This window comes from Dreissena polymorpha, chromosome 11, assembly GCF_020536995.1.
Source record: "Dreissena polymorpha isolate Duluth1 chromosome 11, UMN_Dpol_1.0, whole genome shotgun sequence".
In the NCBI taxonomy this organism is placed as follows: domain Eukaryota; kingdom Metazoa; phylum Mollusca; class Bivalvia; order Myida; family Dreissenidae; genus Dreissena; species Dreissena polymorpha.
This window is the reverse complement of record NC_068365.1, coordinates 53,465,824-53,483,101: the sequence shown is the minus strand read 5'-3', so window position 1 is coordinate 53,483,101 and position 17,278 is coordinate 53,465,824. Positions and strand designations below refer to the sequence as shown.

The window sequence follows — 17,278 nt, the reverse complement described above, 5'->3', positions numbered from 1 at the left end:
TTGCAACATTTATGACTATGTCTGGATACAACATGGACTGAATATTTATCTTGACAATATCTAGACTGAGATCCAATCTGTGTTATGTGAATTCAAAAAGCTAGGTAAATATGTCAAATCTTACAAAACCTTGTTACCACTCCAGAGGCCACATTTTGGACTCAATCTTGATGACACTTAGGCAGTATGTTTATCTTGAATATCTAGGCCTAGTTTGAATCTGGTTGATATGTGTCGAGAAATTAGGTTGCCATGTCAAATCTTAGAATAACCTTATTACCACTCCAGATGCCACATTTATAACTCAATGTTTATGAACTTGGTCAGAATGGTTATTGTGGCCATATTAACCATATTTAGGCTAAGTTTCAATGTTGGTCACCAGTGTCTAGAAACTTTGTCACAAGGTTAAGTAAAAACTCTAGGGACAACATTAATAACTCAAGCTTAATGAAACTTTGTCAGAATGTTTATTTTGACAATACCTAAGCCAATTTTGAATCTGGGTCATATTCATCTTAAAACTTGGACACCAGGTCAATGCTTAAAAAAAATGTTACCATGTGTAGTGGATATGGTGTCCACTTAGCGATCAGGAAGTCACGGGTTTGATTACTGAGGTGTTCCTTCCATCTCCACCAAAGACACTAAGTACTGGTTCTAGTCCTAGGAAACAGATTCGAAAGCATATCAATAAGCCAAAGGCTTTTGATGCAAATCATGCAATTGAGCTACAATAAATAGGTTTAACTCTTTCAACTCCATAGCCTGCCACAGCAGATAATTGAGAATAAAAACAACACACTGGTTATAACAATGGCGGACGATGAAATTTCTTCGGATGAGTGGACGGATGACGAATTTATTGATCAAATAGGTGATTTTGTCTTGCATCATTTAGATGAAAACGACAGACAACGATTGAATAGTGTTTTGCAAAATTTTGAAAACAATCCATATAACGATACAGGTGACGTCGACTTTTTTGGGAATTATGAAACACCTGAGTGTATGCTGCATAAAGAAGTTTGAGGAAGTTCCAGGCCCTGTCAGAATATATGACACTTCTGCCTCCCCCTTAGAACTTTTCCAAGTGTTCTACTCAAATGAAATATTTCAACACATAACAGACTGTACAAACCTAAATGCCCAGAGAAAACGTGCAGTTAATCCGGAAGAGCAAAAAACTCCATGGACAGATGTTACTATCACTGACATTAAGGTGTTCTATGGTGTTATGTTGATGATGGATATAGTGAAGTTTGACAGAGATGAAATGTATTTTAAGGACAGTACAGACACTCATTTCATGCTTGGGTAAAAAATTCCAGAAGTGATCACAAAAGAGCGATTCTTCCAGATCAAGCGCTACCTTCACTTCACATATGAAACTAACCACCATACAGACAAACTGTTCAAGGTCCGATACATGCTAGACACTCTGAGAAAGAAATTCAAGTCTGAATATGTGCCCCATGAACAGATGAGTGTAGACGAGTCCATAGTGCCATTCAAAGGACGTCTTGGTATCAAGCAATATATGAAGGACAAGCCTGTAAAATTTGGCGTCAAGATGTGGATGGCTGCCGACTACATTTCAGCCGTCTGTTGGAACTTTGATGTTTACGTTGGCAAACGGGCTACTCAGGTAACTACGCAATATTAGTTTTAAAATTGAAACTTTCATTTAAATTGCTTCGATAATAAAATTGTTTTATTTAAATTATAGTTATTGCTATTTATTTTATTGTTTGAAAACAACAAGTTTAAACAATAGTTATATCCAATTTATTGTGTACAACACAAATGTATGTACACACATAATTAAAAAACAAATATATAAAAAATACATACCAAAGGAGTCGCACATTGTTTCTTTCAGTATAACTTGAAGAACCATTATAAATATTACTGGTATTTTATTACAGGAAACAACACAGTAATTTTATTTTATTCTACACATTTTGATTGGTTTGTTTACAGATCAACCAGGTGTTTGGACTGAGCGAACAGGTGGTCATCGACCTAACCAAGGACCTGGCTGGGAAGGGTTACACCATTTATACCGACAACTTATACACCAGTCCTAAACTTGCCCACTTCCTGGCCTCCAAGGAAATCTACACCTGCGGGACAGTGAGGACCAATAGGTACGGTTATCCACAGGAACTGGTGAAGACAAAAGCCGAGGCACGACAGCTACCACGGGGCCACTTTGACTGGATGCAGTGTGGAAGTTTAGTAGCTACCTCATGGAAAGACAATAAAATGGTGTACTTTCTGTCTACTGCCCACATGCCAGAACTGGATCAGCTAACTACCTCAAGAAATCAAAGCGCTGAAGGCACTGAAGATGTTCGCTATTGCATAATTTAACAAGCAATTCATTTTTGAAAATCAATCGCAAGTTTGAAATGAACACACGCCATTCAACTTTATAAAGTGTGTGTCATAGCGCACGGGTCGAGTTTTGTGTGCACTTTTTATCATCCTTATTATTTCATAGAAATAACTAAGACAAAATAAAAACAACATGCTTTTTGGAAGTTCTGAAAGCATAGAAAGTATGATGAAAATGGTAATGATAACTTAATATAAAGAAAATTTGCAGTCACCATCATATTAAAGGAATATTTTTTTCAAATATCAAATGACTATCTCACCAAGAATATAAATTCATAATGAAAGTTCCGTGTACAAAACTTTTGATTTTTGACACCATATACAAATTCAAAATATACAATAATCTCCGTATCTTGTATATGGAGGAATAAAAGTATATTAACATTGCTGTTTATGCTTTACTTGTTACCCGAGCAGTTCACACGGTGTCAACAACGCTAACATAAACATAGGTATAGAGCACTAATGCGCCTCCAAGATGAGAAAACAATCATTAGCGAAATAGTAAAGTGTCACGATAAGAGAAAATCGTTTAATTATCATACCAAAATGTTTGCCGTACTTGGTCAGCACGTCTGGAAATCATTCCTTAATGTGTGGATAGGCTGCCATTAGTAACAAGTTTGCTATTTTCAATTCAATTTTGTATCAAAAAGCATTGTTCTTAAATGTGGCATTTTCAATTCGCAATGAGATTTGTAATGACCCTCGTCATGCGAAAATGGGTCTTATTCCATATGCATATTGAGTGATTTTAAAGCAAACAGCATCGCCTATGGCCTGACTGCGCAAAAGCACATGTTGGGTTTAACAAACGCTTGCCGAAACGCATAAGACCCATTTTCGCATGACGGCGCTATTGACATGTGATTTAAATGTGTCGAAAGAAAACTGCGTTTAAATCTAATATAAACATACGATATTGTGAGATAGTGAAGAAATATACTCATAACAAGGCATATGAGGACACATATGAAGTGCTCTCCCGTAGTATATTTTTATTTACTCACACTAATGTGTGGTTTGACAATGCTAACACACATTTCATGCGGTGAATATGCAGCTTACAAGTGAAAAACGTATACGCCGACTACATTTTTAAAAGACATTTATTGTTATAAATATATTTAATATAATATATTAAGTTGTTTTCGGTTTTAGCGATTAAAAAGCATTTTCGAGGTTGCCTATAGTATGCCTGTAGTAATTGATGAACTCATATCCAACTGTCTATGTATTGAGAACTGTGAATATAAACAAGCTTAACCTTCTACTAACCTTCTACTATTGCATTCGCATTATTATTATAAATTGTTTGTTATATTCGGGTTTAGCAATTATGAAACTTTTTTTTGTCTATCGTGTCGCTGAAGTTATTGTTGAACTTATGTTCAACGTTTTATAAATTGAGAATATAAATAAGCGTCAACTTTTTCCCGAATCTCTCAATTTACGACCTGTACTACGTCATTGCGTTGTATGCGAGAGCGTAACCTATTGCGTTGTTATAACCCGTAAACTTTCCTTTGTTTATCGACAGGCGCATCTATTAATAGCCTCATATCATGAATGCCAAAACACCCGCGAAAAAGAACCACATGACCAAATAGGACGCAAAACGCAAATACCATGCGACTACGACTTTTATTATGTAAGAACGCTCCGCAATTCCTTTGAAGCCGGAGCCTTGTGATTGCTATTACGTAAATAATTGACCTCTAACTGAAGTAAGGGAAAGCAGCACCTAATTGACCCATTCCTTCTAATTTTACTAATGTATGGTTTGCCTATTATAACACACATTATAATGCGGTAAATATGCGACTAACAAGTAAAAAACACTAAAATTAAACTTTTGTTTTGTATTAAGTTATTTAGAAAACAAAATTCCAAACCTTATTTCAAAACAGCAAGACTACATTTTTTAGAGAATATTATTGTAATATTTAAATGTTTTTTAAACAGTTATAGCGATAATGAAACATTTTTTATGTTGTCTATCGTATCCCTGTAATAATTTTTGAACTCGTGGTCAACGTATTATTAATTGAGACCTGTGAATAAAAACAAGCGTAACCTTATACTATTGCGTTATTCTCACACGGACTCCCCTTTGTTTATCGCCAGCCTCAGATTTATGAATGACCTGAGCGAAAATACTACGTCACGCACACGCAGCAGAAAGTGGACTATTTTAATCATTCATAAACAATCTCCTCCGCGACACATACAATACGATCATTGTTTATTGATTCTTTTCTATAAAACACCGTTCGAAAATATTGAATGTAACACGATATTAATATAATGTTTCCATTTGTGTATACACATAATTGGAGAACTCAAACCTCTTGCATAAATTATACAACTCTTTCTTGCGCGGATACGCAAGCGGGTATTGGGTTAATCATACCTAGGCCGTATCGACCTGAATTTCACACTAAGCACTTTAGACGGTCGCTAAAGCGACCATCTAAAAATAAAGATGGGACGATACAGCGTCTAACATCAACTCCGTGTGTCGAGGAATATGGAAGATACATGGGTGGTGTCGACCGCAACGACCAAATGATAAGGCTTAACAAATCCAAAAAAAGCATGCGGTGGTATTGTAAAATTGAGCGCATATTGTTGGAACTTTCAGTTTACAATGCATACATCATAGAAGGAACAATCAGAGACCAGAAGGCTCCAGGAAAAAGGAAACGTGACATGATGTCCTTTAAGTTGGATCTGGCACATGCGCTTGTGGGAACTTCACGACTGCGAAAGAGATCCGCTGGGCAAAGTCGGTCAGAAAACTCAGAAAATATTCTTCGCCTGGACAACATCTCCCACCTGCCAGTAATCGGTGAAGGAAAAGACCATGTGTGCGTTGTGTGCAACGAGAGGCACAACAGGTACAAGAGGAAGAATCCGGAAGCTACCTATAGTGAAAATCCTTTCAAGAGGTGCAAAACAACAATCAAGTGCAGCAAGTGTGATAAGTATTTGTGCTGCAACACTAAAAACATGTGTTTCACAGACTTCCACACACTGGTGAATTTGTAGCCCAGTGATACTGACATATCTTATGGAAAGACACACCTGTACAGGTGAAAAACCCACCTGTAATTATATTACCTGGTGAGATTGACACATGTCATTAGTATAAATACTTTAAGGCATTTTAAGACAGTGTATATTGTGTACAGTAACATGTTGTGTTGACAACCATGATTTGTTCAACAATGCTGCTTACTGTAAAACCATTAAATTTCGAGTGGTATGAATTTTCGTGGATTTCGTTGTTCCGCTGAACCATGAATTCAAGTACCAACGATTATTTTTACATTTTTAATCCGAAATCGGTCCTTTCATGTCAACATTGCCGACATTCTCTATTGTTTATCTGTTATCTGAGATATTTGATTGAGATATGCTAGGTAATACAATATGTTGTTTTCTTGATAAGTGTTTGGGTAATAGTACTTTTTAAATCAAGCATGGAATTCAAACTGTACATCAACGATTGTTTTCTTTTACGTGACGTCGTCAAATTAACAGTTTGCAGATTTATCACATATGTCAATTAGTGCCAATTAAAGTTAAAAAGGACATAACTGTTCACAACTGCAGGGGTGGCGAAATCAAATGTCCGAGTTGCCCGAGTCGTACGTTTGCTTATCTGGGCAACTGATTTTTTTCAATTAAGTTGTCCGTGGACAACAAGTTTTTTTTTAAAGTCGGGTCCAGGTATACACAAAAATACATTGTATTAAAGCCGTAATTAAGTTTTACAAAACCGGATGTTGACACGCGATAACATTGTCAGTGCTATTTGCGGAGCAATCAAGCTAACATACGGGCACTCTCCTGCGCAGTGATCTCCCTTATTCTATAAGAGACCGGGAGCATGCCGCATTTTCAACATTCGGCCCGACTGTTAGACAATGTACAGACTAGTTTCTTTATTTTTAAAATCAGACGGAAATAAAAAGTATGAAACTAAGATAATGAAAACACGGTCTACCTAGTTATTTAAGACGACTTTAATGGTAAAAATGGAACTTTTTTTTTTAATCTTCAACAACGGAGCAGAAACCCGAAGCTTTGAGCAGTCCACCTCCCAAAAAAACTAAGCAAGATTATGATAAAAAAAAATATGATCTAAGTAAACGCACCAAAACTTTTAAAGAAACTTGGCTCACAGATTTTTAATTGTTACCAGTTGATGATAATCAAATTGCTACCAGTAGCAGTGCACAGCCTCAGTTTGATGAGGTCCACATATAAGACTAGTTTAGTTTGTTACGTTTACGATGTACTTATGTTCAACACATGTTTTAATAACACTTAGACTAAGCTTTGCAAGATTAAAAGTTTGAGAAAGTCTCTATATTGTTTATAATATACTGCTATAATGAATCACTCAATGTACCATTGAAATACAACTATAAACAAAACAAGCTAATCATACTCATTTTGATATATTCCACATTCTTTTAAATTAATCGAAATATGCGTGTATAATTTATATAAACACTATCGGACAAGTGTAGTTCAGCAACGGACAATTTAAATTTCCTAAATGGTTGTCCGTGTACAAGTATAGTTTTTTGAGATTTCGCCACCCCTGAACTGTATTTTGGGGACCTTATTACTCAATTGTTACTACTAGGGGACCGATTGAGCAGAGAATTTCAAATATTGTCAAAACAACATTGATGGCAATTAGCGAGCGGGGACCCACAAGATCGCCGCTTATTCACTCTTATCGACAAATATCGGCAACACTTTTATGCTTCAGTGCACATTAATCACAAGCCTTGCTGTCAACACACATAAGCAGATTATTCTTCGTTATTACTCTGGTTGTTTTAAGAAAGGTTTAATTATTATGCCTGTCAATCTTCCCCCAAAATTTGAAATCCACGAAATTACGTGTCAACGAATTAGTTGTTTTTTATTAAACCACGAAATTTCATACCGACGAATTTCTATACGTTTACAGTATTTGAGTATTATAAATGAATGAAATTAAAGCAACTGCCATTTTACCTGTGTACTAAATTAATCCTTTAAAGTTATAAATTCAAGGTTTTAAACAAGGACATTAATCTTTTTACACTTCGTATATATTGTATACCAATAGTACAGAAATTATTTTGAAATGAATTGATGTTTTATTATGATTATTCTTTAAAATTATTGAATTTTTACCTGTTAATTAGATTTCTCACCTGAAAAACCAGGTGAATATGAATAAAATCAAATTATTGTTTTTCTGCTTATGTAGATGCATGTATGACCTTTCCGAAAATGTATGGTTTGTTACAGTAAAAATGCTTTGTTTTTGCTGAAATAAAGGAATTATGAACATATGATGTATTTCTCAGTTCCAAGCAATTTATTCCAGGTTGAAGAGTATTCTTATAGAAAACTAATACAGGGTTGAAAGAGTTAAACTAATGCTTAAAGAAACGTTTTACCACTTTTAAGGGCCACATTTATGACTCTGGATGAAACTTGGTCAGACTGTTCATCTTAATAATTTGAAGGTCATCAAAGTATAAGTGTCGTCTCTGATAAGCCTGTGCCGACTGCACAGGCTAATCTAGGACAACACTTACGCACAAGCATTCATTTTTTTACCCTTTTTTTTCATAGAGCACAGCCCATATTTAATCATACTTCCACAAGTTTATAGTAAATAGGATTGTATATTGTTCTTGAACTGCAGATCAGATCATCACAAGGCATGGCGCATGCAATAGACACATTTTAAGCTCGACTATTATGTATGAAATATACAGTGGAGCTATCCTACTCACCCCGGCGTCGGCGTTCCCGTTAGCGTTAGCATACAAATGTTAAAGTTTGTGTATCACCCCAAATATTTCCTATGTCCTTTGACATATTGCTTTTATATTTTGCATACTTCTTTACTAACATGACCCCAATCTATAAACAAGAGCAGACAACTGTATCAAGCATTTTGACAGAATTATTGCCCCTTTTATACTTAGAATATGCATATTATTGATAAATCTATGTTAAAGTTTGCGTACCACCTCAAATATTTTCTATGTCCTTTGACATATTGCTTTCATATTTTGCATACTTCTTTACCAACATGATCCCAATCTATAAACAAGAGCAGACAACTGTATCAAGCATTTTGACAGAATTATGGCCCCTTTTATACTTAGATAATTGAACATTTTGCTTAAATTGCCATAACTTCTTTATTTATGATCACATTTGATTCATACTTTGACAAAACAACACTTACCTGACATACCACAATGCACTCCACCCAAACCATCCCCCATGCCCCACCCCAGAATCCCCCCCCAAAAAAAAAATAAAATTAAAATATTGTTTTTTCCTTATTTTTAAAAGAGCATCTATAAAATGACCACACACCCACATTATACCCCCCCCTCTCCATGATGGCTTACGTTATACTGTCAAGCACTCAAATAGTCAAGCGCACTGTCCTCTGACAGCTCTTGTTAATATTAATCACAAACCACTGTATTCATATCTAAACATTTATGCAAACATCACAATATACCATAGCGGGAAAGGCCTTTATCAGCTACCCATGGCAAATTGTGTGATCAGGAACAATAAAGGCACACAGGTGGTAATCAAGTATTTATAGATAAGTTTCTTGACAACGCTGTTATACTGTTCTGTTTTACAGTGAGAAGCATTTCTTTTTGGCAAGTACAATTTATCAAAATACACAATACAATAGTTATCAGAAAAGGATTGAAACGGAAGAAATAATTCTTATAGAGTTTCTCTCCTTGCGATTATATTTACACATAATTGGCAGTGTATTAGGAATAGTACAGCTTAGTTTATGCTAGACATAGGAAATATTAGTGGTAAGTATATTCTTGATAATTGCAATATACCGGTAGGAACTTGTGAGGTTCTTTTAATACATTATTAAGAAAATGATATGCTTTCAACGCAAGCGATCTCAAAGTACTTTCGTATCTATATAGTACATGTACAAGCGGTATGACATGTTTAAAGTTAGTATACTTAAAATTTTTACTTCTAAAGGATTTTCGTTTAACCAGTTAATAACCGGTTACCGCAAAAGGTCAACTGGTTAATGTTTTTTGTAACCTCTTGCATCCCTAATTTTTAATCCCCCCCCCCGAAATTTATTTTGGGGGGAGCATAAAGTCGCCGCTTTGTCTGTCCGTGCATGTGTGTGTGCGTCTGTCCGTCTGTGCACAATTTTTGTCTGGGCTATTTCTCAGCAACTAATGACCGGAATTCAATGAAACTTTATGGGTAGCTTCACTACCAAGAGGACATGTGCATATTATCAGCCGGTTCTGGTCGGATGATTTTTCACAGAGTTATGGCCCTTTGAAATTTTCCATTAACTGTACATATTGTTACAATTTTCGGTGGGGAAGAGTTCATAACTTTACAACACAGTATATACACTCTACAATTTATTTGCACACTATGATATAGAGAATACTAGGTCGGTGCCGAATAAAGCAAAGTTTATTTTGCAAGGCTTAGAAAATCTGAACCACGAGCCTTGGCGAGTGGTTCAGATTTCCGTGCCGAGCAAACTAAACTTTGCTTTATTCGGCACCGACCTAGTATTCGATTTATCCCATCAATTTTCATATTCGTAAATTATTTCTTTAGAATAGGAAAATCATACTAGAGTTGTACACAGAAAATCCCAAAGTTATTTTAAGCAAACATTGTTTCATTTTTTAATCGTGCCGAGCCTAATACATGACAAAAAGATCAGTAACTAACCTGTTTTTCTGTTAATCATACCTCTACGTCCCCGATTTTTAAGTAATAATGAAAACAAAAAGAACACTAAACAACTGCAGCTTTAGCGTGAAAGAACATGCATTGTGTCGTACGACGTGTTAATTATGACGTCACGAGTACGCGCACTTAATATTTGTAAATAATTTTTGCTTTTTGAGTTGCTTTATGTGTTAAAAATATATTACATCTTGGTATCAAATTGTTTGTTTTGTTGAATCTGATTCGATTTTACTAAAAATGATTACTTTATAATTGATTCCGAGTAATATGATCATTCTCTGCCGCGCATGACAGCTATATTTCAGCACTGCCGAAATAGAGGAAAATTTATTCCACAGTGGTTTATTTCGACAATGCACGTCTGATGAAGGGATAAAATAAATATATACACCAATGAATCAGTCTCTCACACTACTTGTATCTTTACATCTTTATGTTCAATTCTACTCTCCTCCAGCTTCTCACTGAACCTGGCTATTCATACAAATCTGTCAACCCTCCCATATTTGGATGTGTGGAAAGACACTGATAGGACCTAACATTTAATTGATATTTATTATTGCAACTGTTGAAATATTTGACAAGCAGACTTTGCAGAGCAACACACCATACTAGTCTTTATTATGAAATGATTGCCACATAGTATCCTGTTCTGATAACACATGTCCACCATGCCCCCATGGCATCAAACAAAGCAGTCTAAATTGAGTTCAGATATTAAAGATTACAACAATATGGTGCAATTCTTGTCCGGGCTATTTGGGTTATTTCTCAGCAACTAATGACCGGAATTCAATGAAACTTTATGGGAAGCTTCACTACCAAAAGGAGATGTGCATATTATCAGCCGGTTCTGGTCGGAATCATTTTTCACAGAGTTACGACCCTTTGAAATTTTCTATAAACTGTACATATAGTGCAATTCTTGTCCGGGCTATTTCTCCCCAACTAACTGGAATTCAATGAAGCTTTATGGGAAGCTTAACTACCTTGAGGAGATGCGCATGTTATTTGTGGGTTCTGGTTAGATGATTTATTTAGAGAGTTATGGCCCTTTGAAATTTTTAAGTTGCTAAACCATCCATCGTATTATTTTGTCAAAAGTTATGCCCCTCAAGACGTTTCCTTTTATCTGAATATATAGTGCAGTATTGTGACAAAAAACCTTTGGGGAGCATCACCTGTCTCTGATGGTTTCTTGTTACCTATAGCATTTGAACCTACATTCAAAATTAAATACAAGCATGGTATTGATATTTAGCTTGGAGTTCAATAAATGACAATAAAGGAACCAAAATGCATAATATGATAACTGGTTGCCCTTTGCTCTCCAATACAACTAGCATTAATACCAATAAGGTATGCCTATAACCTATGTTATAATGACCCCATGTTTCTTGTGTATTTCCAGCCCATTGCTGTCACTTCATGCCATCAGATCAAGCTCCATCAACAACTTAATGTACACATGTTGGCAAGGTAGGATACATTCCTTTGCTTAATCTTGTACATGTTTAGTGGTCCATGTGCAGACAACTAAGTAACCTTTGTTTGATTTAAAATCATACTTATGTTTTATTAAAATAAATTGTTTGAAAATGTAATATCAACAGCCATGCGTATTAAGAAGAATATAACTTGTAATCAATATAAAGCCAATTCATATTCAATTAATACACCATCATTTTACCAGAAATCTGCCCTAAACACATCATTATGTGATGTTGGAATCAGACATCAATTTTCGATTAAACTGTGGTTTCATCAATACATTAAATACAGTTTGATCTGTTGTTATTTTTTAATTTTCATAAAATATAAGAAAATAGACATTTGCATATAATTGTATCATATCAATTGATTTAAATACAAAAATTGATGTTAAATACGATTTAAAAAATCCTCAAACAAGAGACCATGACTTTATTGTATGCACACACTCAATTTAAAAACAGTCAAAATTATTGAAAATGCAATCACTGTTAGTAAACATGCAAGGCCACGACTTTTTATGCCCCCATTCGAAGAAGATGGGGTATACTGTTTTGCACATTTCGGTCCGTTGGTCCGTCCGTCCACCAGATGGTTTTCGGATGATAACTCAAGAACGCTTAGGCCTCGGATCATGAAACTTCATATGTACATTGATCATGACTGGCAGGTGACCCCTATTGATTTTCAGGTCACTAAGTCAAAGGTCAAGGTTACAGTAACTCGAAATAGTAAAATGGTTTCCAGATGATAACTCAAGAATGCTTAGGCTGCGGATCATGAAACTTGATAGGTACATTGATCATGACTGGCAAATGACCCTTATTTATATTCAGTTCACTAGGTCAAAGGTCAAGGTCACAGTGACTTGAAACAGTAAAATGGTTTCCGGACGATAACTCAAGAATGCTGACGCCTAGGATCATGAAACTTCATAGGTACATTGATCATGACTGGCAGATGACCCCTATTGATTTTTAGGTCACTAGGTCAAAGGTCAAGGTCACAGTGACTCGAAACAGTAAAATGGTTTCCGGATGATAACTCAAGAAGCTTACGCCTAGGATCATGAAACTTCATAGGAACATTGATCATGACTGGCAGATGACCCCTATTGATTTTCAGGTCACTAGGTCAAAGGTCAAGGTCACAGTGACTTCAAACAGTAAAATGGTTTCCGGATGATAACTCAAGAATGCTTACGCCTAGGATCATGAAACTTCATAGGTACATTGATCATGACTGGCAGATGACCCCTATTGATTTTCAGATCACTAGGTCAAAGGTCAAGGTCACATGACAAAAAACGTATTTACACAAAGGCTGCCACTACAACTGACAGCCCATATAGGGGGCATGCATGTTTTACAAACAGCCCTTGTTTATTTATTGGTTTACAATTTTTTGTGGAAAATGGTCCGTCGGGTGGTCGAAAAAAAAATCCAAAAAAATCTTTGAATAGAAAAAAAAGAAAGAAACCCTATGACCCCAGAAATTTAATTTATAAAAAGCCATATTTCAAAGTGACACTGCACTTAAAGCGGCCATTTGCCATATCCGACTGGTTTACGTTATATGAGTTTTGATAATCTAGCACGATGTCCAATATTATGAGAGATCAGGATATTTTTTTCTCTTATGAGATTACTGCCCCATAAATGAAAAAAAAACCGTGGGCACTTACAAATTTGAATGGGCACTTTGCAAAAATAAATGGGCACTTCTCAAGATTTATTTTGGGTAAAAATTTAACAGACAATAGGAAAATCAGCATCAGTAAATTTTCGACCTCATCAAATTTATTTCTGAGTCTGTGACAAAACTATATTGTTTTACATGTTAATTATATTAAACAAACCCGATATTATAGTAGATAAAAAAGTATTACCTTGCAATTTGATAATTACAGGGGTCTTTCGAGTGGGCAAAGTGGGCGATTTCTTCGCCAAGTTAATCTTAATTTCGCACATTAATTTCATGAAGGCGAAGTGACTTCTCATCCTTTCAATGATTGACTTTGTGCCAGACATTGACTGATTAAAATCAATTTGAAGTGGAAAATTGACACAGGAGGATTCTCAACCATAAGTTGCCCCATTTACAGGTCATGCAAAGTTGAACATTCAAAAGAACAGTCTGGAGTTATAACACTTCTTGAAATTGTTAATAAATGATGCCTTGATTAATTGCCTTGTGCTGGCTACCAATAACTATGATTTAGCAAAGTTAAATGGCCCATTAAAACAATACTCAAGAATGATCAAATGGGAAGAGGTAACCTAGCATTGGCAATACATATGGGGCTCGTTTACAGGTCTTATTTGTTATCTCTGCTGTAAAATGAGATTTTAAATGAATTTTTAATTTGCTTAAAATTTACAAGGAAGTAAATAGATTCTGAACATTTCTGTTTTGAAGTTTTAATTGATACACCTGTACAGGAAAAAAATATGTTAAAAGTGCCATCATAATTTACAATCAATCATTCATTGACAAAGAAGAAAAATGTAGGTTTTATACACATGTCTTATCTTATTATAAATGAAATGCAGCCTTTTGAAATCTACCATCCATTTCAGTCTCTATTATAGAAATTATTTTAGCAGTAATGAGGCTTACCAGTTATTACATAAATAGCATGTGAACTAAGTGTTTAATAATTTAATTAAACTCAGTTTAATACATCAATAACACAACATTAACACTTAAGTGTGTGTGTTTTTATTTGTAAATTTTGTCCCAAAAAGTGCAAAATGAGAGTTGTTTCTGATTAATGATAATTGGCATGGTGTAATGAGGGGTATAACATAAGTGAAAAGTTGATTGAACGCTGAACAGAAACCATTTTATTTTTTAGTTGCCTCACTTGTCCTTAATTTTATCTGAAGGAGAACTCACTTTTCCCTCAAATTTGAACCTAGGCTGAGCCCTGAATCTATCTTTTGAAGCAAAATTTTGTAAAACTAAGATCTATGATGCAAATGTACCATTTCTCCAAAAGATATTACATGTACCACTTCTCCCTATTTTGGCTTTAGGGAGAAGTGACTTCTCCCTAAATTTTGAGCCTAGCTAGACCCCTGATTATTAGTATAAATATTCCAATAAAACACTGCCATTATTTACGATATGTGTTTAGGAATTATGTCAACACGGGCGTCCGCCATAGTTAGGAACTGTACAGAAAGTTTGAAAATCGGAACTAATCGGAATATCTCGGAAATCATTGATAAATGTATTCATCGATTTAATGCTTAGGGCCGAGTAATTTCGACAAATCGGAACTCAACAACTGTTAAACTCCACCTCCGTTCTCTGCAAAAGATTCGAAGGCGGATCTATGCACGTGCTATTATTAAATTTGGGTGATTTCCATTGAGGAACAAACACACGATTGGTTCGGCATGTTGATTGCTAGACAAATAAAGCCGATTTTGTAGGCGAGAAATTTGTCGCTTTATTGCTTCAGACAGGCTTCCCTTTGATGACTTCAAACTGTCAATTCTGTAACCGTTTTCTACCCACTGTCAGTTAGAGCATGGCCCAAAACAACATGGATTAGTTTGGCCAATTTCTCGGCTGTAATTTTGCTGCCACCAGTCCACGTTGATGTGTCATGGACAACGATTAAATCCAAACTAAGGCGAATATCTTCTTCTAAACTTTATTTTACAATCACTCTTAACACTTTTATTCGAGAAATGCACTAAGAAATAAACTAAGAAATACACTAGTATGATAAGAAATAACACGTATATAAGACTACACTTTTAAAGCACAACTTTTCAACAACATATATTTAAAACATCCATCCGTTTCCCCCGTTCTATTCCTCCCCCTCAATCCCCCAAAACCCTCTTCATATACTATTCAAATATGCTAATTTCTGACATTTGCAATTTGTATGCAAATTTCTGGCAATATGCAAATTTCTGGGAATTCTCAGAAGTGACCATGATTTATAGCTTTCTGCAGAAGTAAGAGATGCGAGTCACACACCTCACAAGAGAGATGGCCTATACACCTGATATTTATCAAAAGTGTGTGATCAGCAATAAGATTACAGAAGTATCCATTACTCCCAACTTGAACATAATTTAATGGCCAAAATAGGCTTATTAAAAAAATGCAACATGCAGCCCTCCTTTCGGATTGGAGCCTCCTGGCGACAAGATAATAAGCAATTACTAGACACATTAAAACAGAGAAATTTACAAACTACAATTATTATTTTTTGTTGTTGCTACTCTAAGAAAAAAAATATGGATAAATTTAAAAATAAAATATTTTTGATTAGGCCTTTGCCATTTCAAGAAAAAATTCATCCACACAGTCATAATACTTAAAAATCCATGAACAGTCCCTTAACAAATACTGTTAATAATTATCCCAATACAATTTTCATCAACATAAAAAAACAACAACACAAAACCAAATCAATACAATTTTCTTTTGCGGATAAAAACAAAACAACATCTTTCAAGATACTTCATCTAAAGCAAAGCAATTTTAAAATAAATTGAGAGAAACATATTATATAAATATTATTATAATGCTAAACAATTTTTGTCCAAATGACTATATACAATGTCACACACTGTAAAAATCCATAAAGATTCACCATGTACAAGTGAATTTTCCAAAATCTAGTGTCATTCAATATTACACAGTTCATATCCATCTGTTACAAAATTGTTAGTTGTGTTTTTTCTTAGTCACTCATAGTAAAATCCGACATGCACAACCCACAGCGTCAATAAAGTTCTCTAAAGTTCCCAGTCACACAACAGCTTTGTCTCACAAAAGTCTTTGGTCCCAGCATCCATCCTCCGACTAAAACGTACAACCAAGGACCTAGCTGGAAAGTCCTCCTCGCGCCACGCTCGACCAAGCCATCTAGTCGTCCTCGCGCCACGCACGACCAAGCCATCTAGTCGTCCTTGCATCACGCACGACCAAGCCATCTAGTTGTCCTCACGCCATGCACGCCACGCATGCCAAGGCCATCTAGTCGTCATCGTGCCACGCACGGCCAGGAAGTTTGAGAACATCATATAATCCACAAGTTATAAGAAAATACACATATGCAGACACTTAAACACAAGAAATTTCATGGATGGCAAGAACAGGTAAATCTGTTGATGGTGAGACACATAATTCCAGGATTTGAAATACACTGTAATCCGCTAGAAAATACACAAATGCAGACACTTTAACACATTAGAAATCTCACAGATGGTAAGAATAGGTAAATCCGTTGATGGTAATGCACATTAAATCCAGGAATTGGAAGTAATCAACAAGAAAATACACAAATGCAGACACCTGAACACACGTAAAATTCAGGCCGGACATCCAAAACCAGGAAACTGATTATCACTGCAACTGAAATCCATTGAAGACTTATACACAGATTTGAATTAACTCTTATACCCCAACAGCACATCAACATGGTTTCATAACTTTAAATCCAGCATCAGAATTAATTTGCTTAACACAGTAATGCAAAACATTCATCTTATTAGAAAAACCTTAATTTTGACACTTAACAAATCCAGAATTGGAAAACACAATT

At 35.3% G+C, this 17,278-nt stretch overlaps 1 protein-coding gene across 4 annotated transcripts in view; it reads left to right on the top strand.

Moving 5' to 3' along the window:
- The window catches only part of LOC127849599 (GTPase IMAP family member 7-like), a 97,977-nt gene that overhangs the window by 41,090 nt on the left and 39,609 nt on the right, over window positions 1-17,278 (top strand). For 2 of the 4 annotated variants that reach the window (XM_052382326.1, XM_052382327.1), the window contains exon 2: window positions 11,624-11,691. The gene's annotated coding sequence lies outside the window, so the exon portion shown is untranslated. Of the gene's footprint in view, window positions 1-8,952; window positions 9,032-9,051; window positions 9,282-11,623; window positions 11,692-17,278 lie in introns of those variants that run through there. The other 2 variants (XM_052382325.1, XM_052382324.1) reach the window with 2 other exon arrangements.